Source organism: Hylobates moloch, unplaced genomic scaffold (assembly GCF_009828535.3).
Source record: "Hylobates moloch isolate HMO894 unplaced genomic scaffold, HMol_V3 SCAFFOLD_5, whole genome shotgun sequence".
Lineage (NCBI taxonomy): Eukaryota > Metazoa > Chordata > Mammalia > Primates > Hylobatidae > Hylobates > Hylobates moloch.
The window spans coordinates 91,163,342-91,190,434 of NW_026652280.1; the positions used below are offsets into that span (position 1 = coordinate 91,163,342).

Genomic DNA, 27,093 nt, shown 5'->3' on the forward strand with positions numbered 1-27,093 from the left:
CCGTCCCGCCGCGGGAAGGGACGAAGCACCAACACATGCCGCCATGTGGACGGGTCCTAGAAACATGGCACCAAGGCCAGACACAGACAGGTGACCACCTGCTGACCACCTGCAGTGTGGCTACGCCCTGGACAGCCAGAGCCCCAGAAACAGAAAGCAGGCTGGTGGCTGCTCCAGGGCGGGACTGCTATGGCCATGGGGTTTTCTTTTGGGGTAATTACACGTTCTGGCTGCGGATAGTGGTGATGGCTACACAACTCTGAATGTCCTAGAGCCACAAGGGGCCCACTTTCCATAAGTGAACTGCGGCGTGTAATTGTGTCTCTGCAAAGCTGATTTTACAAATCACTTCCAGAGAGCAGTCAACGGCCCCCTGTCCAGGAGTTCAGGGCCCAGGGCAGGGGTGTTGGTAGTCACAGCATGGAAGCCAGCCCGCCAGGTGGGGGTCCTGACACCTGCACCAAGCGTCTGCTTCCCAGAGGAGCCTCCAGGCTGCAGGCTGTGGGCTGCTCTCCTCCAGTTTCACTTCCTCCTCCCCAAGGCCCGGAGGCCGAGCCACAGAACTCATGAAAGGGAAGGTGCACAGAGCCCCACCCTGGGGCCAACATTCTGTGCCTGTGGGCACGCAGGGAAAAGACGGGCCGCCTTCTCTGATCGCCGGAACCATAAAGATAAGGAGCTGCTGCCACTGCAAATGTACCCTCCAGGGCCCGCCCGGCCTTCCTCCCGCCTCTGGGGAGATTCCCTCAGGCTCCGGAGACTCCAAGGACCCCCATGGATCCTCAGCGACCGGAGAGCCAGGAAGTGGCCACATGGCCCCCAGGGGGAGACACAAACAGAGAAAGCCACACACAGACCCTGGGGGCCCCAGCATAGATCCTCTGCCCGGCAACAGGATGCCCCAGGCCCCCTCCACTCCCTGAGATCCTGCCATCCTGAGTGGCTTCTAACCCACCCCAGGACAGCCAGAAGGCCCCCTGCATTGCCTCTCACCCAGCCTCCTGAAGTCAGCCCCACCCAGGACCCATCCTCTTCCACCTGTCCAGATGTGTACAGCCCAGCCCACCCTCCCCAGGCCCCCGGAGCCCACAACACACAGGCTACCTCCCAGCACAGCCTGCCTCGGCTCAACCTCCCGCTGCACGGAGGTTTCTGGGGAAGGTGGGGCTCTGGCCCCCCACCCCCTTCCCCAAGCTCCTGTGGACAGGGTAATCCTTTCCTGGCCTCTGGCAGCCCTACCCAAAGGCCCTTGAGGACTCACTCAGCTAACGACCCTGCTCAGGCCCCCTCCCTGGGTTCCTCCCTCCCCACAGCCGTAGTCCTGCTGCTGGGACTGGGGCCAAAACCTGCAGCTACCATTTCCTCAGCCACCTGCCTCACCAACACCCCGTCCCTGCCACACTGGTCAGCTCTACCTGCAGAGCCGACCCCAGCCAGCCCCTGTCTGCACCCTGCCCATCCATCCTCATCTCCCCCTGACCACGGTGCCCACCTCCACCCTCGGCGCCCCCAGCCCACACACCCAGCCAGTCAGTGAACCCTCCATGTTGTGCCCCAGTATTATACCACGATGGCTCCAGACCACCCCAGCTCCTCCTGGCCCTTGTTGCCAGTCCTGACTGTGCCTGGCCCGGCCCACCTCAGGGCCCGTGTACCTGCTGCTGCCCAGCCTAAAAGCCCAGCTTCAGGGTCCTGCTGGCGGGCCCTGTCTCATAGGCAGAGGCCAGCTCTGATGTCTGACCCTGGCCCCCACAACACCCCAACTGTGTCCTTTATACTCAAGTATCACCGCTGGGACCAGAGTCTGTTGTCCACCCCCTAGACCATGAGCACCCCAAGAGTGGGGCTGTGGGCTGCAGTTCACGCCCAGGACGTAGCCTGGTGTACAGTAGCTGATCAGCCTCATGGGACTTCCTTCATTTAATCTCTAAGCCCCAATGCTGCTGCTTCATCCCCACCACCATGTCCCTTCCTCTGCTCCCTGAGGTTACTCCCCCACTGGGACATTCGACCCAAAGCACAAGTCTGATCAGCCTTGTGGTTTCCAGGAGCACCTGGAAGGCTGGCATGCAGCCCTGCCCTTCCTTGGGCCTCAGTACCCCTGATTCCCACCTGCCCGAAGCTCTGGCTGCATAAGCTGCCTGGCATTTGCAAATGCAGTGCTTCCAGCCAGGGACCCTCTCTGCACCGCCACCCTCCACACTGCTTTGGCTCTGAGGACTCTTCCTGGCCAGCTTGGACAGGATGTCCAGGCCCTGCCAAGCTCCCTCCGGGTGCTCCTACACTGACCACCCCTGCTGTCATCTGTCTCTGGGACCATAATCCGCACAGTGCTAGCACGGGGTGGATGCAGCGTAATTTGTTCAACAGACACAACTGGAGCCTCCGGGCCAACCCTGTGGGGAGCCCTCCATAGGGTGAATCTGTGGATCTCACGGGGACACAAGCAAAGGTTGGTTGGAAGGGTGAGTGCCCATCTGCACTAGGCACCATTCTGGGCACTGGGAATGGGCTCAGACTGGCCCACTTTGCACAGAGCATGCTGCCCACTGCCGGAGCAGGGTTCCCTCCAGGTTCTTAGAAGAGCCTTTGTGCCAAGCCACAGGCCCTGGCCCCACACCCTGCAGCCCCCAAGGCTGGGCTGGGTCTCTGCCCCCTGCTGGTGCAACTGTTGGCTCTCTCCACCCCACCAGGGCTCCCTCTGCCATGACTGCTACACTTAATCCTCCTGGATGTCTCTGTGTTTTGATTTGCAGTGAGCAGGGAAGTGAGATTAGACACAGCCTGCCTCAGCCACGAGGAAGCAGAGCAGGGCTGCCTGGAGCAGAAGATACCACCTGCCTGCTCCCCAGGCCCACAGGGTGCAGAGAGGGCCAGGGCACCATCTGCACATGGAGATGCAGCGCCCACTGGTGACCCAGGCAGCTCCCCTGCCTCAGTTTCCTCATCAACACAAAGAAGCGGCCCACAGGTGCTTCATCCCAGGCTGTGGAGGGAAGTGTCACCTGACGTCCAGCAGGGAGTCAGGAGCGAGCGTCAACTTCACCCTGAGGCCTTGGATAAGCCGGAAGCTCCCAGTGCCATCTCCTGCAAAGATGTGGCAAAACCCACCACCCACCAGGGGCCCTGGGGAGGATCCACTAAGTTGCTGTCTGCCCAGCAACAGGAAGTGCCCCTGGGGCTGCAGGCCACTGCCCGGTACCCACGCCCCTGCTCACTGACCACCGGCCCAGCCAGTGCTTTGCAGACAGTAACACAGACCCCCACGAGACCCTGCCAGGCTGCGACATCACTGCCACACTATCATCAAACACGTGCTACAGGTAGGGAAACTGAGGCTCCAAGGGCTTCTGAGGTCACAATTGGGGTAAACTGAGGAGGAGACACAGGACTGCAGCCTGGTTCCCCGACCCAGCACAGCTGGGGTCCCTGGAGGCTGGGTCCTAGACCCCCTTTGACCCTCGGTATGAGACAACTTGCCAGGCTCTGGTCTCGGTGCATGCGAGCAGGGATAGGGCTGCAGTGAGGGTGGCACAGCAGCTTTCCCGTCGCTGAGCTTGGCTTCCATCCTCCCGTCTCCTTCTCCAACTCAGATCCTCCTGCTTCTCTTAGAACCTTCACAATCACAGTGAGGGCTCACCTGGGTAACCCAGGACAACCTCCCCTCTTATAAGCCATCCCTCAGTCACCCTGCAAAGCCCCTTTGGCCACACAACCTAACTTGTTCACAGGACAAGGACACAAACACCTCATGGGCCACCGTTCAGCCAAGCGACAGCCATGTCTGCAAGTCATGCACCTGAATCCATGCCACTGCCCCAGCCTCTCAGTGACCTGCACGGAAGGTGCTGCACTCCCCCCACTCTCAGATGTGCAAATGGAGGCCTGAGGAGGGAAGGGGGCCATGGGCAGGACCAGATCTGCTGACCCTGCAGCCGCCAGGCCCAGGTTGAAAGCTTTAAACTTTCAAGAAAAAAAAAACAAACTGTAAACTTCCTCCAAGGCAGAGGCGACCGAACAGAATTGCCTGCAGCTTTTCTGCCCTTCACAGGGGCACCGTGATGGGTACCTGCGACGTGGAAGCTGAGATAACCCCACTTCACGGCCGCTCTTCTAAAAGACCACAGGCGACGCTGCCTTCTGGATCTGCCATCACGGCTTTTCGATTCTTGTGCTGTTTGGGTGACAGCCGTCCATCACAGTGGCAGTTGGTGACCTCAGCCACAGCATAGAAAGCAGTGGTGGGGCCGGGCGCGGCGGCTCACGCCTGCAATCCCAGCACTTTGGGAGGCCGAGGAGGGAGGATTGCCTGAGGACAGGAGCTCGAGACCAGTCTGGCCAACATGGTGAAACCCCGTCTCTACTAAAAATATGAAAAAATTAGCTGGGCGTGGGTGGTGGTGTGCACCTGTAGTCCCAGCTATTCAGGAGACTGAGGCAGGGGGATTGCTTGAACCAGGGAGGTGGAAGTTGCAGTGAGCTGAGATCGCACCATTGCACTCCAGCCTGGGTGACAGAGCAAGACTCCGTCTCAAAAAAAAAAAATTAAATTAAATTTAAAAAGAAAGCAGTGATGGATGCTGGTTAGCACCATGTGCAGGGTGGGTACTCACAGGCCGCGAGTGAGGGCTTGGAAACTTGGTGAATGGCTGCAAACGCCACGCGCCTGGGCTTCACGGCACGGATTCCAGCTGCAGGGGCCTCTCCTGCCCATGCCCTGTGCTCAGGAGACACAGTGGGCTCAGATGTATTGAGTTACTGCAGCGAGAAGATTCTTGACTGGGCCTTGCAGGAGAATACAGGATCCGACCAGGGAAGACTGCGTGTGGGTGGTCCTGGACCAGCCTCCACAGAGTGTGCACCCAAGTGGGCGTACGCCCCAACTGCCTGGGCAGAGGTGCCTGGGAAAGTCCCGTGCAGTGGAATCATGGCTGAGGCAGAAGACAGGGCTCCAGGCCCAGGGGTTGGGAGCCAGCAGGGGCTGGGGAACGTTCCCCCGCAGGCCAGGCAGATGGTGGGGACAGGTGCCCATGGGCCAGGCTGGCTGTCAGCCTTGCCATATTCTGAAGGCTAAATGATTATTCCGATATTTTGATATACCATGCTAGCCTCAGAAGGAATTATATGACAAAGCTTACTTTTATCTACTTGAGATAAAGAGAGTTTTATCTGATTTACCACTTTATCTATTCTTGTCTCGGGAGGAGCTGGGAACCTCACAGGTGCCGAGCTGGGGTCCCTGCCCTTGAGGCACTCAGGGCCTGGGGTGCCTGTGTCCGCTCCTGCCTCTGCAGGGCCACTTGCCACCCCCTCTGCCTCAGCTCCAAGGCCAGGCAGTCATAGCCCCCCACTCTGCAGAGCCGGGAAACTGAGGCCCTGGGAGAGGACGAATCCCATGCGTGTTCTGGACATGGAGTGAGACGCAGGGCAGGCTAGCGAAGGGGTGGGTGAGAGAAGGCATCGACCCCCCCAGGTCATGTGGTCCCCTGAATGCTGTCCCACCTGAGCTCCCAGGAGGGGGTGGTCATGCGGGGGGTGCTGCACGAGCAGGGAGCCCACCACGCCCAGGAAACAAGCCCCTACTTGTTCCCCTTGAAGCAAATCTGCCTCAGGAGCAGTGATGGCGAGCACCAGCCCTGAAGGCACCCGGTGAATTATCCGACATCATTTCAACATCTCAGCCCCGAGTGCCCAGGAACACGGGAGAATGCGGGAGCCCTGCCAGGGTCATAGCCCGAGATGCTGCAGGAGGGCTCCCCCGGGGTGCAGGCAGCGGGCCTGGGTGGACTCCATGGCTCAGATGGCCTGGGGCTAAAGCGAGTTGAAGGCTGGAGACTCCATGACCTGCCCTGCCGCGCACACTAGCGCCCCTGAGCAGTGCTCCTAAATGGGCCTGGTTGATCCAGGTGACCCACCAAGCAAATCCAGTCCAGGTGGGGGCTGTGTCGGGACTCTGGCCTTCCGTGCCCACTCAGGGACAGGCCCCACATACAGTGAGTAACAGCCTCTTTAGCCCATGGGGGACGTTTTATAACCCTGAGATGTTTCCCAATAAAGTTGAGAAACCTTAAAGAGAGCCACCTACTTCACGTGCAAAGACACGTGGGCGCTCAAGGGGTGCCCTTAGAACTCCAGCTCGAAGCCACTGCACCATGGAGCTCACCCAGGGTCGAAGCTGAAACCCCGGGGCGTGTAACCACTGGAGCGTTTCACAGAACTTTGCACTCTCGTGACCGTATGCTTAATTTCTTGAATCTGTAAACATTAAAAATTACGTTAATACTTGAAGAGTTTTGTCAGTCTGAAAGCATCACGCATGGAAGGACATGAGCACAGAGGCGCCTTGAGGACACTGGACCACACAGAGTGCCAGTCACAGAAGCGCAAAGGCCACAGGGCTCCACTCGGGAGGCACCCGGAGCAGCCAAATCCACCATCGCAGGGAGGCGGACAGCGGGGCCGGGGGAGAGGGGATCTGTGGACACGGGGAGGATGGATCCATGGTTGCGGAGAGCAGGACGGCAGGGCCGGGGAGAGGGAGTGGAGTTTCGTGGGTGCAGAGTTTCAGTTTGGGAGAGAAGTTTTGGGGTAGATGGTGGTGATGGTTGCAAACCATGTTAAATGTACCTATTGCCACTGAGCTGTGACCTTACAAAGAGTTAAGACGGTAAATTTTATGTTATGTGTATTTTATCACAATAAAAAAAAACATTTTTTAAAGGAAACAGCAAACAACATTCACAGAGCAAGCATCAGAGGGTTCAAAATGTTTCCCGTGGCTAGTGAATGAGATCGAGCAATGTTCAAAGACCCCTACTGGGGACGGGACCTCACCAGGCTGATAAGCAGACAATGGGTTTGTTAAGCGTACCTAAAGCCGAAGGCAGGATAGGGCCTTGAATGTGTAACTTCAAGAGATTAAATATTGATGCTTAAACCCCAAACCACATCTAGGGGCTTAAAAAAAAAAGTCATCCTGGGAGACTCCAAATGCCTCCAAAACCCACACGCCCCAGGAAGGAAACACTGGGGGCTGGAGAGGACAGGCTTCCCCTGCTCGCTCACTGGCCACCAGCAGGTCTCCCTCCATCCCTGATGTGGCTGCCGGCTCCAGGGCTGCTGAGCTCAGAGCCCTGAGATGTGGACGCCCGGGGCAGAGGTCTCACGGCCTGGCAGGGCTGTTCCCCAGGGCTGAATCTGCACCTCAGAAAAAGCTACCAGCTGGTCACCCCCCTCACCAGTGGCTGTCAGCGGGCAGCCTCAGCAGGGTTGGGAGGTCACCAAGGTCCCCACAGGTTCACCTGCTTCCTAGTTCTGCATGGGTGGAGCCTGGGCCAGGCATCTCCTGACCCCTCCCCAAAGGGGTGAGCCCTAGCCCACACTGAGCACCCCATGCTGGGCTGGACACTGGGCACAGGTTCCCCCTCTGAACCCCACGTGCAAGGTGCCACATCATGGAAGTCCTGGTGAGGAGACAGAAGCCCTGGTGAGGCACATCTGGTCCCAGGCTGCCCCCCGGAAGACCCCTGGATTGGGGTCCAGGAGGCACTACCAACCGCTGGGGACACTGAGGCTCGGACACAGCATGGGATGCGCCCAGACTGGCCAACTCCAGGGGCCCCAGCGCCACCACTCGGTGCCATGGTCCTGGGGCAGGAATGCCACATCAGGCCATGCGTCATCCTGGGTAGGGGTGGGGGCGACAGGGCCCTTTTCAGCCTTCTAGCCTCTGCGGGCTCCCATGTCCTGGGTGTGTGGCAGCATCACTCCCATGCAGCACGTGGCCGGATCCTCCTTTGTTGAATCTGTCCTGTCTTTTAGGAGGACACGTGTCACTGGACTTAGGCTCCCTGGGTAATGCAATCATGCCTCTCCGGACCCTCAGCCTCAGCTGCAAAGGGGTGTTTTCTATGTCAGGTCACATTTGCAGCTTCCAGGGATGAAAACCAATGTCTAGGGGCCACCACCTGCTGTTCTATGACTTATGATAAGTATTTAATACATTACTTATGATCATTATTGGTAGATTTTGAATTCTTAAACAGCAGAATTAGGTATTGGTCAAAAACAAATATTAGTTGTTGTTGTTGTTGTTTGTTTGTTTTTTGTTTTGTTTTTGAGACAGAGTCTTGTTCTGTCGCCCAGGCTGGAGGACAGTGGTATGATCCTGGCTCCCTGCAGCCTCAATTTCCTGGGCTCAAGCGATCCTCCCACCTCGGCCTCCCAAAGTGCTGGGATTACAGGCATGAGCCAGCATGCCCGGCCTCATGTCTTACTTTTTAAAACATAATTCAAAATGTACTCAAAGCTCAGAGTTCCCTTTCCATCCTCTCACCTCCAGATCCTTAATGGAATTGCACCTGCAAAAATTCTTTTAAAAAGAGGGTCACGTCCATGCACACTGGTGTCAGCACAGGGACGTCTCTCTCACCCTTCAGCCCACAGGGCATCACCCAAAACCTGTCATGTTGGAGAGAGGGGAGCTGGGGGTGGTGACTCCTGGCACAGGCGGGACATGGCTGGCCCATCTGCAGCAGGCAGCTGCCACATCAGGAGTAGGTCCATGAGGCTCCCTAGCACCCCAGCCCCTCAGGGACCACCACTTCTCACCAGAACGACAACAGCTGCCCCCCAACCATTGCCCCCCAGGCCTCCACACAGCACCCTGTCTGCCATTGTCCACACTGCCCAGCTGGTTGGCAGGGCCTTGGAAGCCTCTCCCCTGGCAGCCACAACAGGGCACAAACCACAGAAGGAGCGTGGATGTGATCCCACACCTGCTTCACACACCCACGGCTTGTGCCTCCCGGTCCAGCTCCGGATGCATGGACGCCTCCCCACCAGACTGGGCCTCCTTGGCCCAGGGCTCCTGTGGCCACCCCATGCCTCACACTGTCTTAAACTCTTTACCTGTGGCTTGTTCCGCAGCAGCTGAGTCTCATTTCTTTAAAAAGTTTTTGAAGGCAATGTGATCCCAGCCCAAAGGACACAACAATGGGTGACTTGGTGTGGCCGGGGGGTAAGATTTCTGCCCTCACTGTCTCCTGAAGCCCCAAGTGTGCTGTCCCCGTTCGACACAGCCGCCAGCCCACCTATCAAGGAGCCATCCGGAGATTAAACTTGTGTCCCACGGCAGGACCAAGGCTGTCCCCAGCCTCGGGGTTTCAGCTGACACTTTTTCTAAAACGGATATGGACTGGGAACCCCAAGAAACATGTCCCTCCCTGCCAGCTTTCGGCTGGGCCCCCCAGAGGTCCTGTGCCTGCAGCACCTCCCCAGAGGCTGCTCCCCCTGCCAGGACCACCGGGCCAACACCCCAACTGCAGCCCACTCCCCTGCTCTCCCCACCTCTGTCTCTCCTGTCCCAAGGCAGCGTCTACCGGCAGCCGGAGCCATTGGGAAAGTGCAAGTCCCATCAGGCCCCTCCCATGTTACAAGACCCCCCACATGAAGCCTGGACCCCAAACCCTCCTTCTGGGGAGGCCCTGGCCCTGGCCTGAGCTGCCCTGCCAGGCGCTCAGGAGGCCTCCGGCTCTGGCTTGCACCAGTTCATGGACCGCCAGGCAGCCACTGCCACCACTGCCTCCCCGACCACAGCAGGGGCTCCCCAGGCAGGAGCCCACCAGCTGCATTCCCTCCGTCCAAAGGCCCAGTGCCAGGCTTGGGATGCACGTTTGTGAAGTGTTTGCTGAGTGACTGATGGTATGAATGAATGTTTAGGGTAAACCCTGAAGCTCGGTGAATGAAGTCTCAGTGCTGCCTCCTCCATGCAGGCCTCCGGGTGAATCTGGAAGTGAGTTAGGCTCCTTAGACTCTGTTCTTTCCTTCCTATCCCACCCCACACCACAGGCTCAGCCTAGCCCCCGAGTGGCCTTTGAGCAGGACATGGTACTGAAGCAGGGTTCTGCCACCCCCTCACCCCCAGGCTGCATGCCAACAGCACAGGTTGACAGGTCACTGGGAGCCTCCTGGGGTGGGCTCTGACGTGAGCTGCGGGCGCAGGCATGGCCACCCCAGCAGGCAGGTGTGAGCGGGCAGGACGGGCAGGCATATACTCCCAGGGCCATGGTCCCACTGGCCAAACCGGTCCCTTTTCCCTGAAGAAGCAGCGTCTTAGGGGCTGCCCCTAGAAGACCAAGTCAGGACAGGTGCAGGAGGTGGGGATCCTGCCAGGGGAAACCCTGCCATCCCACCTGGCTGCCACGCCACATGCCTGGACGTCCTGGGACAAGGTCCTGCCTTTACTTCCATTCTGCCTGAGTCCTGCCAGACAGAGAGGCGCCACAGGCCAGACAGTGACGCAGCGGGGACTCAAGACGCGTGGGGCCCTGGGGAATGCACCCCAAATCCAACCCGTCCCAGGGCTTCTCAGCCCTGAGCCCCCTTCGGTGCAGAGAGAATGCCACGTCTCCCACCAGAGCCCTCCAGGGTGTCCCAGGAGCTTCCCACCTGGAGATCCATCAGGTGCATCTCACCCCATCCCCATCGCCAGGAACCTGGATGCCTCCGCACCAAGAGGTGACAGGTGTGCGTTCCAACAGCCCTGCAGGGTGGGGACTGATGGGTCCAGCTGCGCATGGGGCTCCTGGACGCTCAGGCCCTGCAGTGGGGGTGAGGGCTGGCCCTGCCTGGCACCTACCAAGGGCTCATTCCCACCTCACCTGGACGCCCAGGGCCCTCGACCACACCTCAGTGCAGAGCCTGGAGCCTGGGCCCTGATCCCTCCTTTCCAGGAGCAGCCTGGGGGGTGAACACAGCTGTGCTCAAGGGCCCTGCCATGCCATCCTGAGTGTCACATCAAAGCCCTTCAGAGGCCCTAGAGGGACAGGGGCTGGGGGACCCTCAGGCTGCTGGGAAGCTTCCCGGTGACACCAGGCAAACTCTGGGGGATCAGGGCAAGGTGGGGGAGAGATCAGGAGGGGGTCAGAACAATGCCCCTTCCCACCAGAAGAGCCCAATGCAGGCCTGGCATACCTCTGGGCCAGAGAGGAAATGTCCTAGGCATGATGGGGGAGGTGGCTTCTGTGGCAATATTCGGCCGGGCATGGCTGTGTCCTAATAAAACTTTATTGACAAAATCAGGTGGTGGCCGTAGCATGAGGACCCCGGCACAGAGTCCTGCTGAGAAGCCAAGGCTCTGACAGGATGGCGTGTGGGTGTCTGCACCTGCGTGTTGGTTTCAGGGGACCCGCTACACAATCAGGAGTACCCAACAGTGGCATGTAAACATCAAGCAAGGGCAACCAAAGTGGGAATGTTCAGCTCCCTGTCCATCTCAAAGGCTTTCTGGGGGCCAATTTTGGGCCCAGAGATTGAGAATTCAAACAGGAACGTGTGCCCCCAGAGCTGGCAGCCACATCCCCTTTACAAACAGGCTCTATAGTGGCCCCCAAGAACCCCAGTGGGTCAGGGGTCCCAGGCATGAGGGGAGGCTGGGATTGAGCCATGTAAAGCCCACTTCCTCCTGTCGACTCTGAACTTCATGAGAAGCCTGAGAAGTTGACCCATCCTTTGTTCACAGGAGAGGAGGAAGCTCAGTGGGGTTAAGGGACCTGCCTCGAGTCACACAGCACCGAGCGGTTGGTGAGAACTGGACTCCAGGTCCGCCTGACAGCATCACAGGTCCCTACTGCACCTTGAAGCACCCCAAAAACTACAACCCAGAAGTAACCCCGGAGTGGTGGGCATCAGGGCAGCCTGGCCTTCCAGAGGGAGATTCCAGCAGGAGCCCTGGCCTGGGGGTGGGCAGATAGGCCCAGGGGAGAGGAGAGCTGTGGGATGCCTGGCCCCTGGGGTCTGGGCTGTCACTGCAGCCATGGCACACACAGAGGTGGCCAGAGCCTTAGCAGAGGATGGGGGTGGCCAGGCTCTGGGGCGCAAGCAGGAAAGGCATGAGCTTCTCCTGGGGCCTGGAGAATGCAGGTGGCCCGGCAGAGGCACAAGCCCACCAGGGCTGAGGGCTGCTGGGGACGGGGCTCTGTGCTCCCAGGGCTGGCCACACCAAGCCTGGCTCCCTGGGCTGTGATAAGACACCCACAGAGAGTATATTTAGAAGGCGCCGGGAGGACAAACTGAAGTGACCCCATGGATGTGGCCCTATCTGCCCTAGGACACTTGTCTTGTCTCTGTGACAGGCCTGCCCAGGGTGGGGAGGGGCTGGGCAGACCAGATGCACCTGCGCACCCCCTACCCCAGAAATGGCAAGGCTCTGCCTGGGCATGGCCTGGTCCCAGCAGCCTTGTCCCCTCACCCCCACTAATGGCGGCGGCGCTGTCCTGGAGCAGAGGGTGGTGGTCTTGCTGGGCAGCAGGGGCCTCGGGGACGGGTGGGAGGGGTGGACAGGCCTCCCCACCCCTGGGCCAGGGTCCCCGCCCGCCCTCACACAGGGCAGGCTTTAAAGCCTCCGAGAAGTGAATGAAATCATGTTCTCTGCAGCAACACGGATGGATCTGGAGACCATGCTCCTAAGTGAACTATCAGAAACAGAAAACCAAACACGGCACATTCTCACTCATGAGTGGAAGCTAGACAGATGGGATGCTTGGACAGAAAGACAGAGAAAGGTCACTCTGGGACTCCAAAGGGGAGGTGGAGAGGGTGGGAGGGGGAGGGTTGAAAAATTACCTATTGAGTATAATGTCCAACATCCGGCTGATGGGCGCACGAGAAGCCCAAACCCCATTACACACGTAACAAACAAGTATGTGTACTCCTCAAATCTAAAATAAAATAACATAAAAAAAAAAACAAGAAAGACTTGAGGAAGCCGGCAGAGCTCCCAGAGCACCTCCACTTGGGAAGGGGGCAAGGTGCAGAAAGACAGAGAAGGCCTCAGGTGCCCTGCAGCTGCCAGGTCAACATGACCCATTGGCGGCTCAGGGCGTGGGTCCTTGAGGTCCATCCCTACTTGGGAAAGTCCCTCCTCTCCTCACATCTAGCCCACGTCATTCTTTTTTTTTTTTTTTTCTTCGAGACAGAGTCTGGCTCTGTCGCCCAGGCTGCAGTGCAGTGGCGCAATCTCGGCTCACTGCAAGCTCCGCTTCCCGGGTTCACGCCATTCTCCTGCCTCAGCCTCCCAAGTAGCTGGGACTACAGGCACCCGCCACCATGCCCGGCTAATTTTTTGTATTTTTAGTAGAGACGGGGTTTCACCGTGTTAGCCAGGATGGTCTTGATCTCCTGACCTCGTGATCCCCTCGGCCTCCCCTCCCTCCCAAAGTGCTGGGATTACAGGCATGAGCCACCGTGCCCGGCCAAGTCTTTCTTGCTGTAGCTTGGTCTCCTGCATAGGGAAACCTCTTACCCACTACAGAGAACACAGGGTGTCCCTGGAAACGGAGCTGCTGTGTGGCCTCCTTGAGCCTTGGTTTCCCCACTGGGACATGGGAATGCGTCAAGGGCACCCGGCAACCTGAGCCACGTTCATCCTCAGATCAGCCCCAGCCACACTTCAATATTCCAGAGATGGGGCAGCCCCAGGCTCCGAGACCACAGGCACCTGGCAAGATGCTGCCGGGCTTTGTGACCAGGCTAAGAGCAAGCTGGGAGGCGGCCAGTGTCCTGCACGGCAATGCGCCCCAGCCAGCTCCCTCAGCTCTTCTCAGTGCCTCCATGGCCGCCAGCAAGGTAAGTACAATGATGGCAGGGGAGGGGGGCATCACCCACTCCGTGGAGGGCCAAGCCAGGAGCTGAGGGCAGCTCAGGTTGGGGAAGCTGACCAGGGCACCAGGAGTGACCTGCACACTCCCCGAACGGAGACAAAGAGTCCCCCATTGTCACTGTGGGGCCCGGGAGCCACCTGCCTCTCTGAGCAGCTGGGTGAGCCAGCATGAGACAGGCCCCATGCATACACCTTGCAGGCCGGGGGGCATCAGAGGCCTTGAAATAGGCAGATGGGGCTTTAGCCAGGCAGGCGAATTCTCTTTCTGCACCTGGCCTTCCTCCCTCTCCCAGCCCATTGGAAGGGGCAATAAGGGAGGGCTTCTCAGAGGTGGAGGCCCAGTCCAGGCAGAGAGAATGGCAGCAAGTGCAGATCCCAGAGGAGAGAGGAGAACCCAACCTGCAGGAATGGACGGAACTCAGGAGAGAGGCAGGTGCGGAGGCAGAGAAGCAGCAGCTGGGGTGGCTGGGACAACCCCAGGCTCTGGTGATGGAGGCTCCCGACAGCAGGCGAGTGGCTGTCTCTCCTAGGAGGCCCCAGCCTGGTGGACTGGTGTCTGTGGAACCCTGAACACGGCAGGGATGCCTTGGGCCCAGCAGGGACCTCAAGCCAGCAGGTGCCTGGGCCATGCCTTGGGGAAGAGGGCCCAAAACCCCCTAGGCTCTGTGGCTCGGAGGGACTGCCCAGCACTGAGGGGAGGGCAGGTGGATCCCATCCCAGACACTCCCCTTTGATCTGCAGGACAAACAGCTGCCCCACCCTCATGTCCCATGGGTCCCTTGAGGTCATGAACCTTTCCAGCTGAGTCCAGAACTGACACTTAGAGATAGTCTCTGCATGGCCATACCAGGGGACGGCCAAGAAGAGCAAATAGGGCTCAGGTGAGCGACGCCCCCTGGAGTTGTGCAATGACATGGCCAGGAGAGTACAAAGGTCCTGGTGGGGGGGTCCCTGCACCCACATCACACAGGGTCAGGATTCCCCCACCCAAGACAAGACCTGGTGGCCCAGAGTGCAGCACAGCATCACGGCTTTCTCCTCGGGAGCTCTCTCCTTGGAGGACCGCCCTTCCCAGTGAACAGACCAGGGCTTGAGCAGCCTCCTTCCTGAGCCGCCAACTCTCCGTCCTCCCAGGGCCTGCTCCAGGGCCCACTGCCTTCCCAGAGGCAGAGCTCCTAAAGCCCCATCATCTGCTCTCCAAGACCCTGGGCCAGGAAAACCCTCTGCTGACACAGCAAGGATCTCGCCAAGGGGACAGACCGCCTTGGGGAGCGGGACACGCCAACCCCCATGGCTGGGGGTGCCTCCTCTTTGGGGTTGTTTACCTGAACTCCAGGTGGGCAGGTGCCCCCAGCCTCCATGACCAGTGGTGGCCCTGAGGCATCCCCTGTAACAGCAGGCTGGACCAGAGAGTGTGGCCCCAGGCACCCAGGGACCCAGCCCAGCTCAGCCTCAGGCCCAAGGCATGGACATCCCTGCTCAGAGAGCAAGAGGCGGCCAGAGGGCCTCAGGGCAGGCCTGCGCATCCCCGGAAGCCACTGCGGGACACTTCAGCTCACACCCCACTGGCCCCATGCAGTCGTGGCCACACTTGTCTTGAGGGAAGACTGGGAGAGGTTGTCATTCCAGGTGGCTGTGTGTCCCACTGGAAATCCGGGTGTGTGGGGGCAAGGATGAGGGGGAAATGGATTCAGAGGGGTAGGTGGGCATATTGGGATGGGGGACAGACAGTTCTCCTGGCTGCCCATCTTGGGGGCATCACTTTTCTGCCAATCCCAGTGGCCCCAGGCATCGACGGGGAGGATGCAGAGGCAGGGGCACCCTGCGGCCCTCTCCCGCCTCGGCTCCAGCACCTGTAGGGCCCTGAGTCCAGGGAATGCTGAGCATGTGCAGTTCTCATTGTCACCGGCTGGGCAGGCCAAGTGCTCGGCGAGCTTATGGCCCAGGTTTTGTGCAAATCTTGTTCGACTGACTGTGTACGGCCCATGGGAAGCCCTGGCATTTGGGAGGCACCTAACCCTGGGATGAGACACAAATCTCCCACACCGAGCCCAACAGCACAGCCCCTGATGTCTCTGCCCTGCAGGAAGCAGCCCCATTTCCTTTCTCCATCTGGCCCGAGACAAATGCTCACGCTTCCTCTGCACTGCTTCCTCATGCCCTGTCCACGCCCGCTCTGACCTGTGCCCTCCACCAGGGAAAACCGCGGGTTTTTCCCTGCACAGGGGGCTGCAGGCCAGGCCGGGCTCCACAGGGCAGATTGAGGCCCACATGTGGCCAAGCACCCCCTCCCCTGGGCTCCTGCATGGAGGTTTCCAGCTCACAGAGGACCTTCCGGGCCACAATTCCACCAGGCCTGGCTTTCACCAAATCCAGGAGTCACTCATGGGCCTGGAGGGAGGAAGTGGCTAATTTTGCAACAGGCCTGGCATGGGGCATTGAATTATTCAACAACAGATGCATTTAGCAGTTTTATTTCTGTCTCGGTATCCTCAGTCCTGCCCAACAGGAGCCCAGCTCTGGCAGGAGGGGCAGGTTGGCACCTCTGCGCAGCGGCCGGGAGCATGCAGACCACTCACCCGTCACCTGCCACAAACCACCAGTCATGGAGGGTGGACTCCCAGGCCACAGACTGACCAGAACTCAGTTAAGCCATATTACCACCCACACAGAGACTGACGCTGAAGGGCTCCTGGGCCTGACGAGGTGGTTCTGGCTCCATGGCGGTGGGGGAGAGGGAGAGGGCATTCAGAACAGGAATCAGGCGCTGCCAGTTGCCTCTCCAGGAAGCCCTCCAGTGGCAACCTCTGGCTCTCAATTCTGGCCCTGCTGCCAGGAACAGTAGGGGCTGTCCCCTTCCCCACCCCACGTCTCCTCCTTTTCAGTGACAGCCACACCCAAGCCACATCCCACAAGAGCCACATCCCATGCCTGGCTTTTGTCCCTGCTGCCCCCAACCCAGGAGGCACATAGTGTGTGCTTGGCACCATGCTGGGCTCCAGGGGTGCAGCAACAGATGACAGACACAGGGAGAGAGAAAATAAACCAGTAAATGAACACATAAAACCACCACCAATGGGGAAAAGAGAAAGGGTGACGTCTTGGGGAAAGGCAGGGCAAGAGGGCTGGCCCAGGAGTTGGAGTGGGATCTGAATCGGGTAGAGAGCTAGGGGCAGACCCTGCAGGCAGAGAAAACTGCACGTGCAGAAACCCCGAGGCATGGCCCAGTCTGGGCGGGCGGAGCAAAGTGACGGGCAGGGAGATTCGCTCACACCGCGATTGGAGGAAAGCCATGCCCAGGAGTGCCTCCGCGCCCGGGAGTGACATCTGAGCATGCCAGCCTTCCCAGGACCTGGAGGCAGGCTCTGGCCTAGAATCTGCTGCTAACCAGAGAAGCATCTGGCCTGGGCCTCAGAGACCAGATGGAACACCACCAGCGTGGCTTCAATTTCACGGACGTTGCCCAGAAGCAGAGAAAGCCCAACACGTTAGCCTTGTTTGTTCGTTTGAGACAGGGCCTGGCTGTGACACCCAGACTGGAGTGCAGTGGCACAATCTGAGCTCACTGCAACCTCTGCCCCTGGGCTCCAGTGATCCTCCCACCTCAGCCTCCAGAGTAGCTGGGACTACAGATGTGAGCCACCACACCCAGCTAATTTTTGTATTTTTAGTAGAGATGGGGTTTCACCATGTTGCCCAGGCAGGTCAGGCTGGTCTCAAACTCCTGGCCTCAAGCAATCCACTTGCCTCAGCCTCCCCAAATGCTGAGATTGCAGGCGTGAACTAACATGCCCAATAAACCTTTATTTATTTATTTAATTTTTTTTTTTTTTTTTTTTTTTAGACACAGGGTCTCGTTCTGTCGCCCAGGCTGGAGTGCAATGGCAAGATCATAGCTTGCTGCAACCTTGAACTCCTGGGCTCAAGTGATGCTCCTACCTCAGCCTCCCGAGTAGTTGGGACCACGGGTATGTGCCAGCACACCCAGCTAGTATTAATATTTTAATTTTATTTTTTTTTTAGAGATGGGGTCTTGCTATGTTGCCCAGGCTGGTCTCGAACTCCTGGGCTCAAGCAATCCTCCCACCTTGGCCTCCCAATGCACTGGAATGACAGGTCTGAGGCACCACGACTGATCCCAATTAGCCTTTAAACACCAGGAAACCAAAGTCAGATGCCAGGACATATCTAAAGAGAGAGGCAGCCCTGGCAGTGGGTCTGTTCCTGGCTGTCACTTGTCACCTCCGTGGGCATTTCCCAAGCCAGGCTGCATCATGCCACCATTGGCCAGCCCCGCCAGGGTTCCCCGTCCACACCTCCCAGTCCACTTGGCTCAGCCAGCAGCAGCTCAGCCCCGCTCCCCACCCCCGGAAGCCCCTCTTTTCTTTCTCTATCCCAGGACTGTCTCCTGGCCCAGACCCAGACAGCTCACAGCTGAGGAGGAACAAAGCAGAGGAAAGGGACGTGGTGTGACGTGCTGGGAGTGAAACACTGACACCTCCATGGCCATCTGGGACCATGGCCTGCACTACTGCCCTCACACCCGGACCTGGAGCTGCCACTTCCGGCCTGCTTCCCAGAATAGCTGGGCACATCCTCTGAGCAGGCTGCCCTGCCTTCCCCTGCCTCTGCTCAGGACAGAGACTCCTCCTAGGACACCAAACACCCCCCACACAGCACAGACCCAGCCTCCCAGCCAACAGCCACTCACTGGAGCAAAGGGAGCCAAGTCTGGCTTTGGACAGGAAGATGGGGTTTGCCACGCAAGGGGTGCAGAAATGCTGAACTTGAACATGGAGGAGAAGCAATGATGATGCTGAGGGAAGGGGCCCTGGGATCCTACCAGCCCCCACCCCAAAGTCCAAAGCCACTCTTCATGAAATATTATGTGATATTAAAAACTTAAATTTTCAGTTTCTTGAAACAGCAAATAAAAGCCTTGAGATAGTTGCTCTGTCTCCCAACCTGTGCTCTGTGCTTTTGGTAGCAGAGTCCTTCCCCCAGGGAGCCCCAAGTTCCCCAGTATGGGGCATGTCTTGTACTAATTTCAAGACCTCTATTTCACTCTGAGCAATACCTCCTCCTCCAGGAAGCCTTCCAGATTGCTCAGTCAAATCCCATGCAGACTCTGCACACACTTGCCCAGGGCTGTGCCCCTTCCCCACGGCCCTCATCCAGCTGGAGCTCTACATTCTTTGTTTGCCTCTGTGACTGTAGGGTGCCCTCCAGTGCCCACAAGGGCCAGGCTGTCTGCATTAGACACAGGCGTGTGGAGGAAGCACCCATTCAACTGTGACTTTCCTTAGCCAGGAGGGCCTCAAGCCTGTGTGAGAGCAGGGGAATTGATGGCATTCTTCCTAAAAAGCTTAGTTCAACAGTCTTGCCCATCCCTCCCATTCGGGGAGTTTCTATAGAGGAAGCCAGGTGGTCACTGCCATCTTCAAGGATTCCCTGGGGGTCTCTGAGCAACAACAGGAGATCTGGGTCACCCATACCCTCTGTGCTCTGAGAAGCCCACCTGCTAGTCTGGGAGTCTGGGTCCTGGTGGGTCCCAGCCCCGTACATGGAGGCTGGGACCCTGCCCTGAAACCTCTCAGGCACGAACACCCAGCTGGTTATATCATCACCCTCTCTGCATGACAGATGGGACACTCCACTCAGGACCCACACGCCTCCCCGTGCAGAGCAGCCAGGCCCTGGGAGCTGTGTCCTGACCTGTGGTACAGTGTCCAGGGCACTGTCTGGACAGTGCTCCCCAAAGCTTGCCCTGCCAAGCCCAGGTTCCAGGACAATGATGGGCTCCTGGCCTAAAGTCTTTCCAAGACATATCTCTGCCAGGTAACGGCAAGTCAGACAAGCCAGTATGGTCCCCACAGGAACCCAAAGGCCCTTGGTGACCACCATGAGTTGGTGGAGGTTGTGGTACCTCAAACATGCATGCCTAGTGTTTGCAAACCTCACCTTCAGCAGCAGCATCCCTGGGAACCCCCAGCTCCACTGCCGTGGGTCCAAGGCAGCACAGACCCCTGCCGGGGCCCAGGCCAACTCTGTGGGGCTGAGCTGGGTGTTCGTGCCTGAGAGGTTTCAGGGCAGGGTACCAGCCTCCATGTACGGGGCTGGGACCCACCAGGACCCAGACTCCCACATACGTGTGTGGAATAAAACTCGCAACCCCACATCACCAAGTCAAGGCCAGTTCCGAAACCTCTCAGGAGCACTCAACACAGCGTCCTTTGTTCTTCTGCCATCACCCCTATGGAAGCTGCAGGACACCCATGCTCCCGGACTTGCCTTCCTTGCCCTCAGCCTCCACAGCTGCCATCACATGGCCCTCGCCCTCTGCCCTTCCACCCACCCAGGCTACGGGAGGCCCTGTCTAGACCCCGCTCTCATGTCATTTACACACTGACACCTCCTCTAACCTGTAAGCCCAGCCCTCACTCTCTCCCCAGAGCTCCCACCTGCGGGTCTTACTGCCTTCAACCTGCCTCACCTGGCTGCCTCACAAACACCTCCAGGACAACATGACCCCAGCTGCACTCCTTCACCCCAACCCTGACCCATGTCGGAAACAGAAAGTGCATCCTCCCAGCTGTGAGGGGTCCTAGAGGCATCCTTGCCTCTTCCTCCCCGCCGCCACCCTATCTACCTGCAAACGCTGTTTTCTACAACAGTGGTCCTGACTTCTCACCCTTCCTTCAAACCCTCTAGAGCAAACCACGCTGTCCCATCCCACAGCCACCTCTCAGTCACAGCCTCCTGCCCATCTCGTGTCCTGCCCGGTGACTCAACACTCCATGCTCCGCTTAGAGGCCAGAGGGGCCTCGTGAAGTCTCCAGCCAGTGGGGTGAACTTCTAAGGAAGAGGTCTCATGCCACTCTCTGAGAAAAGATTGCCTTAGATCATGCACAAGAGCAAACTCCAAACGGACAAGGAGCTAAATGCTGAAGACAAGACCCCAAACTTCTAGAAGAAAACACAGTGGATTCCCCTTAACCTCGGTGGAGGAAAAGGCTCTCAACTGTGGCCCTTAATCCAGAGGCAGTAGAAAGAAGCATGATAAATTTGATGATATGAACATGCAAAATTTCTCATGGCAAAAAGCACCATAAGCAAAGTCAAAGACAAGTGACCAACTGGGAAAACAATTCACATTAGTCCAGACAAATGTTCCCACAATATAAATGACTTAAAAATTGAGAGACCAAGAACCAAAAACCCAATAGAAGAAGTTGGAAATGAGAAGACAGATGATGTACAAATACACACACACATGACTTTTAGACACAGGGAAAACATTCAAATTCAATGTAATTACAGAAATACAGATTAAAACAAAGCTATGCACCTGGCAAAAAGTAGTGTGACAGCACATTGCTGGCACAACTGTAGAAAAAAACAGTATGCTCGTGCATTGCTGGGGGAGTGCAAACGTGCAACCGTTCTGCAGGGAAATTTGATCACATCCAACAAAACTACGGGCTTCCCTTTCAGCCCAACACTCCCATTTCTAGGAATCTACCCTGAAGATAACACCTCCAACAATAGGACCATCCATACCTACAAAGTTATTCTTCGCAACACTGTTTCAAGAATACAACAGACATATGTATAAGGCTATACTTTGCAACATTATTTATCATTGCACAATATCAGAACAACCTAAATGCCCATAAATAGGAGAGGGTTTGAATAAGCATGGCACATCCAACCATAAAATACGGGGTGGCTATAAAAAAGAATATGGAAAGAACCCACGAACTGATATGTAGTGGTCTCTAGGAAATACTATTACGTGAGAAAAGCAAATCCAAAAGTTCATGTATAATCTTTTCTACAAATGATGGTGGGATGACTGAGTATCTACATGCAAAAGAATAAAGCTGGATATAAAAAATTAACTCAAAATGAATCAAAGGTCTAAATGTAAGGCCTAAAACAATAGAAAGACGTAGGAGAAAATAGGAGGACTTTGGATTTGAGGATGATTTCTTGAATATGACATCGAAGGCACAGGCGCCAGTGAACAGTGCCGCAATAAACATAGGAGTGTGGATCTGTCTCTGCTGGACTGATTTTCTTTCTTTTTGGGTAAATAACTAGCAGTGGGATTGCTGGATCTAGGGGCTAAGCACATGGAGAAATTAAATTTTATGAAAATGTAAAGTCTGTATATCAAAGGTAATATTGGCATTGGCAGAATAAACATGATCCAGCTACATGCTGTCTACTAGAGACTCATGTTAGAGCCAAAGACACAAAAAGATTGAAAGTGAAAGGGTGGAAAGGGTGGAGAAAGAGGTTCCGTGCAAATAGCAACCACAAGAGCAGAGTGGCTACACTAACATCAGCCAAAAATGGTTTTATAAGAAATCTAAAAAGGTTACAAGAGACAAAAGAGGATGCTGCATACCAATTAAAGGTTCGACACTGCAAGAAGATGTTACAGATAACCATTATAAACATTTATGCATCTAATGACTGACGATCAAAAGATACAAAGGAAAAATTTACAGAACCGAAGGGAGAAATAGTTCTACAATGATGGTGAGAGACTTCAATACCACAGTCTCAATAATGAATAGAACAACCAGGCAGAAGATAAGTTACAGAGTAGAGGACTTAACACAATAAGCCACCTAGATCTAACCAACATACAGAGAACACTGGACCCATGACCACAGCATGCATGTTCATCCCAAGCGCACGTGGAAATGTTCCCAGGAGAGATCAGGCCACGAATTAAGTCTCAAAATACTCAAAAATATGCCAGTCATACAAAGGATCTTCGCCAACGATAATGGGATAAGGTTAGAAATCAATAATAGAAGTAAAATGGAAAAATTAACAAATGTATGGAAATGAAGCAACATACTCTTAACCAATGAATCAAAGAAAAAGGGGGGCAGAGGGAGGGGAGCATCAGAATAAATAGTTAATGCATGTAGGGCTTAATACCTAGGTGATGGGTTGACAGGTGCAGCAAACCACCATGGCACACATCTACCTACATAACAAACCTGCGTGTCCTGCACATGTATCCTGAAACTTAAATTAAAAAAAAAAATCAGAAGGGAAATTAGAAAATACTTAAATGCAAATAAAGATGAGAATGCAATGTACCAAAACTTGCTGGGACACAACAAAAGCGGTGCTAACAGAAAAATTTATACCTATAAGCTCTTTTTCTTTTTGATTTTTGTGGGTACATAGTAGGTGTATAGATTTATGGGGCCCATGAGATATTCTGACATAGGCACACAGTGCATAATAATCACATAGAGGTAAAGAGGGGTATCTACTACCTCAAGTATTTATCCCTTGTGTTACAAACAACCTCATTATACTCTTTTCATCTTATTTATTTATTCATTTAGAGACAGAGTCTCACTCTGTTACCCAAGCTGGAGTGCAGTGGCGCGATCTCACCTCACTGCAACCTCCGCCTCCTGGGTTCAAGTAATTCTCATGCCTCAGCCACCCAAGTAGCTGGGATTACAGGTGTATGCCGCCATATCCAGCTAATTTTTCTATTTTTTGTAGAGAAGGGGTTTCACCATGTTGGCCAGGCTGGCCTCAAACTCCTGGCCTTAAGTGATCCACATGACTGGACCTCCCAAAGTGCTGAAATTACAGGTGTGAGCCACTGTGCCCAGCCCTCTTTTAGTTATTTTTAAATGTATGACTATAGTCACCCTCTTGTGCTATCAAATACCAGGTTTTATTCATTTTTCTATTTTTTTGTTTCCATTAACCATTTCTACTTCCCTCACAACCCCCACTACCCTTCCCAGCCTCTGGTAACCATCCTTTTACTCTATCTCGAGTTCAATTGTTTTAATCTTTATCTCCCACAAATAAGTGAGAACATGCAAAGTTTGTCTTTCTGTGCCTGGCTTATTTCACTTAATATAGTGACCTCCAGTTCCATCCATGTTGTTGCGAATGACATGTTCTCATTCTTTTTCATGGCTAACTAGTATACCATTGTGTGTATACACAGCATTTTCTTTATCCATTCATCTGTTTAGATAGACACTCAGGTTGCTCCCAAATCTTGGCTATTGTGAATAGTGCTGCAATAAACACAGGAGTGCGGATCCTTCTCTGCCGGACTGATTTTCTTTTTTCTGGGTATATAACTAGCAGTGGGACTGCTGGATCATAGGTAGCTCTATTTTTAGTTTTGAGGAGCCTCGAAACTGTCCTCCACGGTGGTTGTAGTACCTTACATTCCCACCAGCAGTGTACAAGGGTTCCCTTTTCTCCACATCCTCACTAGCATCCATTATTGCCTATCTTTTGGATAAAAGCTATATTAACCAGGGTGGGGTCATATCTCATTATAGTTCTCATTTGCACTGCTCTGATGATCAGTGATGTTGAGTGCCTTTTCATTTACCTATTTGTCATTTGTCTTCTTTTGAGAAATGTCTAGTCAGATCTTTTGCCCATCTTTTAATTGGATTATTAGATGTTTTTCTTGTATGGTTGTTTGAGCTCCTTATATATTCTGGTTATTAGTCCTTTGTCAGATGGGCACTTTGCAAATATTTTCTCCCATTCTGCAGGCTGTCTCATTGTTTCCTTCACTGTGCAGAAGCTTTTTAACTTGATGTGATCCCATTTGTCCATTTTTGCTTCGGTTGCCTGTGCTTGTAGGGATTACTCAAGCAATCTTTGCCCACTCCAATGTCCTGGAGAGTTTATCCCATGTCTTTTTAGTAGTTTCATAATTTGAAGTCTTAGATTTAATTCTTGAATCCACTTTGATTTGGTTTTTTTATATGGCGAGAGATAGAGGTCTAGTTTCATTCTTCTGCATATGGATATCCAGTTTTTCCAGCATTGTTTATTGAAGAGACTGTCCATTTCCCAATGCATGTTCTTGGCACCTTTGTCAAAAATGAGTTCGTTGTAGACATATGGATTTGTTTGCTGGGTTTTCTATTCTGTTCCATTGGTCTATGTGTCTGTTTTTATGCCAGTACATGCTGTTTTGGTTACCATGACTCGGTAGTATAATTTGAACTCAGGTAATATGCTCCCTCCAGTTTTGTTCTTTTGCTCAGTATAGCTTTGACTATTCTGGGACTTCAGTGATTCCATGTAAGTTTTAGGATTGTTTTTGCTATTTCTGTGAAGACTGTCATTGGTATTGTGATAGGGGTTGCACTGAATCTGTAGATTGCTTTGGACAATATAGATATTTTAACAATATTGATTCTTCCAGTCCATGAACATGAAATCTCTTACCATTTTTGGGTCCTCTTCAATTTCTTGCATCAGTGTATTATAATTTTCATTGTAGAGAGCTCTCACTTCTTTGGTTAAGTTTATTCCTAGGTATTTTATTTGTAGCTATTTTAAACGGGATTACTTTCTTGATTTTTCAGATTGTTCATTGTTGGCATATAGAAATGCTACTGATTTTTGTTATGTTGACTTTGTATCCTGCAACTTTACTGAATTTATCAGTTCTAACAGTTTTTTTGGTGGAGTCTTTAGATTTTTCCAAATATAAGATCATATCATCTGCAAACAAGGATAATTTGACTTCTTTCTTTCCAATTTGGATGCCCTTTATTTTTTTCTCTTGTCTGATTGCTCTAGCTAGGACTTCCACTACTGTGTTAAACAACAGTGATGAAAGTGGGCATCTTTGTCATGTTCCAGGTCTTAGAGGAAAGGCCTTCAATTTTTCCCCATTCAGTATGTTACTAGCTGTGCGTCTATCATATATGGCTTTTATTATGTTGAGGTATGTTCCTTCTATACCTAGGTTTTTGACGGTTTTTATGTTGAAGGGATGTTGAATTTTATCAAGTGCTTTTTCAGCATCAATTGAAATGCTCATGTGGGTTTGTCCTTCATTCTGTTGATACGATGTATCACATAAATTGATTTGCATATGTTGAACTATCCTTGCATCCCTGGGATAACTCCCACTTGGTCATGATGAGTGATCTTTTCTGAGGTGTTGCTGAATTTGCTTTGCTAGTATTTTGTTGAGGATTTTTGCCTCAATATTTATCAGGGATATTGGCCTGTGGTTCCTTTTTTTATGTATCTTTGTCTGGTTTTGGTAACAGGGTAATGCTGGCCTTGTAGATGAGTTTGGAGGTATTCCCTCCTCCTCTATGTTTCATAGTAGTTTCAGAAGGATTGGTATTAGTTCTTGAAATGTTTGGCAGAATTTAGCAGTGAAGCCATCAAGTCTCAGGGTTTTCTTTGTTGGAGGATTTTTAAATTACAGGTTCAATCTCATTACTGCTTAGTGGTCTGTTCAGGTTTGCATTTCTTCCTGGTTCAATATTGGTAGGTTGCACATGTCTAGGAATTTATCCATTTCTTCTAGATTTTCCAGTTTATTGGCATAGAGTTGCTCATAGCAGCCACTAATTATCCTTTGAATTTATGTGGTATCAGTTGTAATGTCTCCTTTTTTGTCTCTGACTTTAGCTATTTGGATCTTCCCTCTTCTTTTCTTAGTCTGGCTAAAGGTTTGTCAATTTTATCTTTTCAAAAAAAAAAACCAACTTTTTATTTTGTTGATCTTTTGTCTTGTTTTCTTCACTTCAATTTCATGTATTTCTGCTCTAAGCTTTATTTCTTCTACTAATTTTAGGTTGACTTACTCTTGCTTTTGTTGTTCTTTAAGATCATTAGGTTGTTTACTTGAAGTTTTTCTCTTTATTGATGCAGGTGCTTTTAACTAGAAACTTCCCTCTTAATACTGCTTTTGCTGTATCCCACAGGATTTTTGTTATTTTAAGTTCTGGGGTACATGTGCAGAACATGCAGTTTTGTTACATAGGTATACACGTGCCATGGTGGTTTGCTGCACCCATCAACCTGTCATCTACATTAGGTATTTCTCCTAATGCCCTCCCTCCCCTAGCCCCCTACCCCCTGACAGGCCCCAGTGTGTGATGTTCCCCTCCCTGTGTCTATGTGTTCTCCTTGTTCAACTCCCACTTAATGAGAACATGTGGTGTTTGGTTTTCTGTTCTTGTCATAGTTTGCCAAGAGTGATGGTTTCCAGCTTCATCCGTGTCCCTGCGTGTCCCTGCAAGGAACATAAATTCATCTTTTTTTATGGCTGCATAGTACTTCACGGTATGTATGTGCCATGTTCTCTTTATCCAGCCTATCACTGATGGGCATTTGGGTTGGTTCCAAGTCTTTGCTATTGTGAATAGTGCTGCAGTAAACATACATGTGCATGTGTCTTTATAGTAGAATGATTTATAATCCTTTGGGTATATACCCAGTAATGGGATCACTGGGTCAAATGTTATTTCTAGTTCTAGATCCTTGAGGAATCGCCACACTGTCTTCCACAATGGTTGAACTAATTTACACTCCCACCAACAGTGTAAAAGCCTTCCTATTTCTCTACATCCTCTCCAGCATCTGTTGTTTCCTGACTT

At 53.8% G+C, this 27,093-nt stretch overlaps 1 protein-coding gene across 5 annotated transcripts in view; it reads right to left on the reverse strand.

Moving 5' to 3' along the window:
• KCNQ1 (potassium voltage-gated channel subfamily Q member 1) overlaps positions 1-27,093 on the reverse strand; it is a 396,978-nt gene that overhangs the window by 320,932 nt on the left and 48,953 nt on the right. The window lies entirely within an intron of this gene.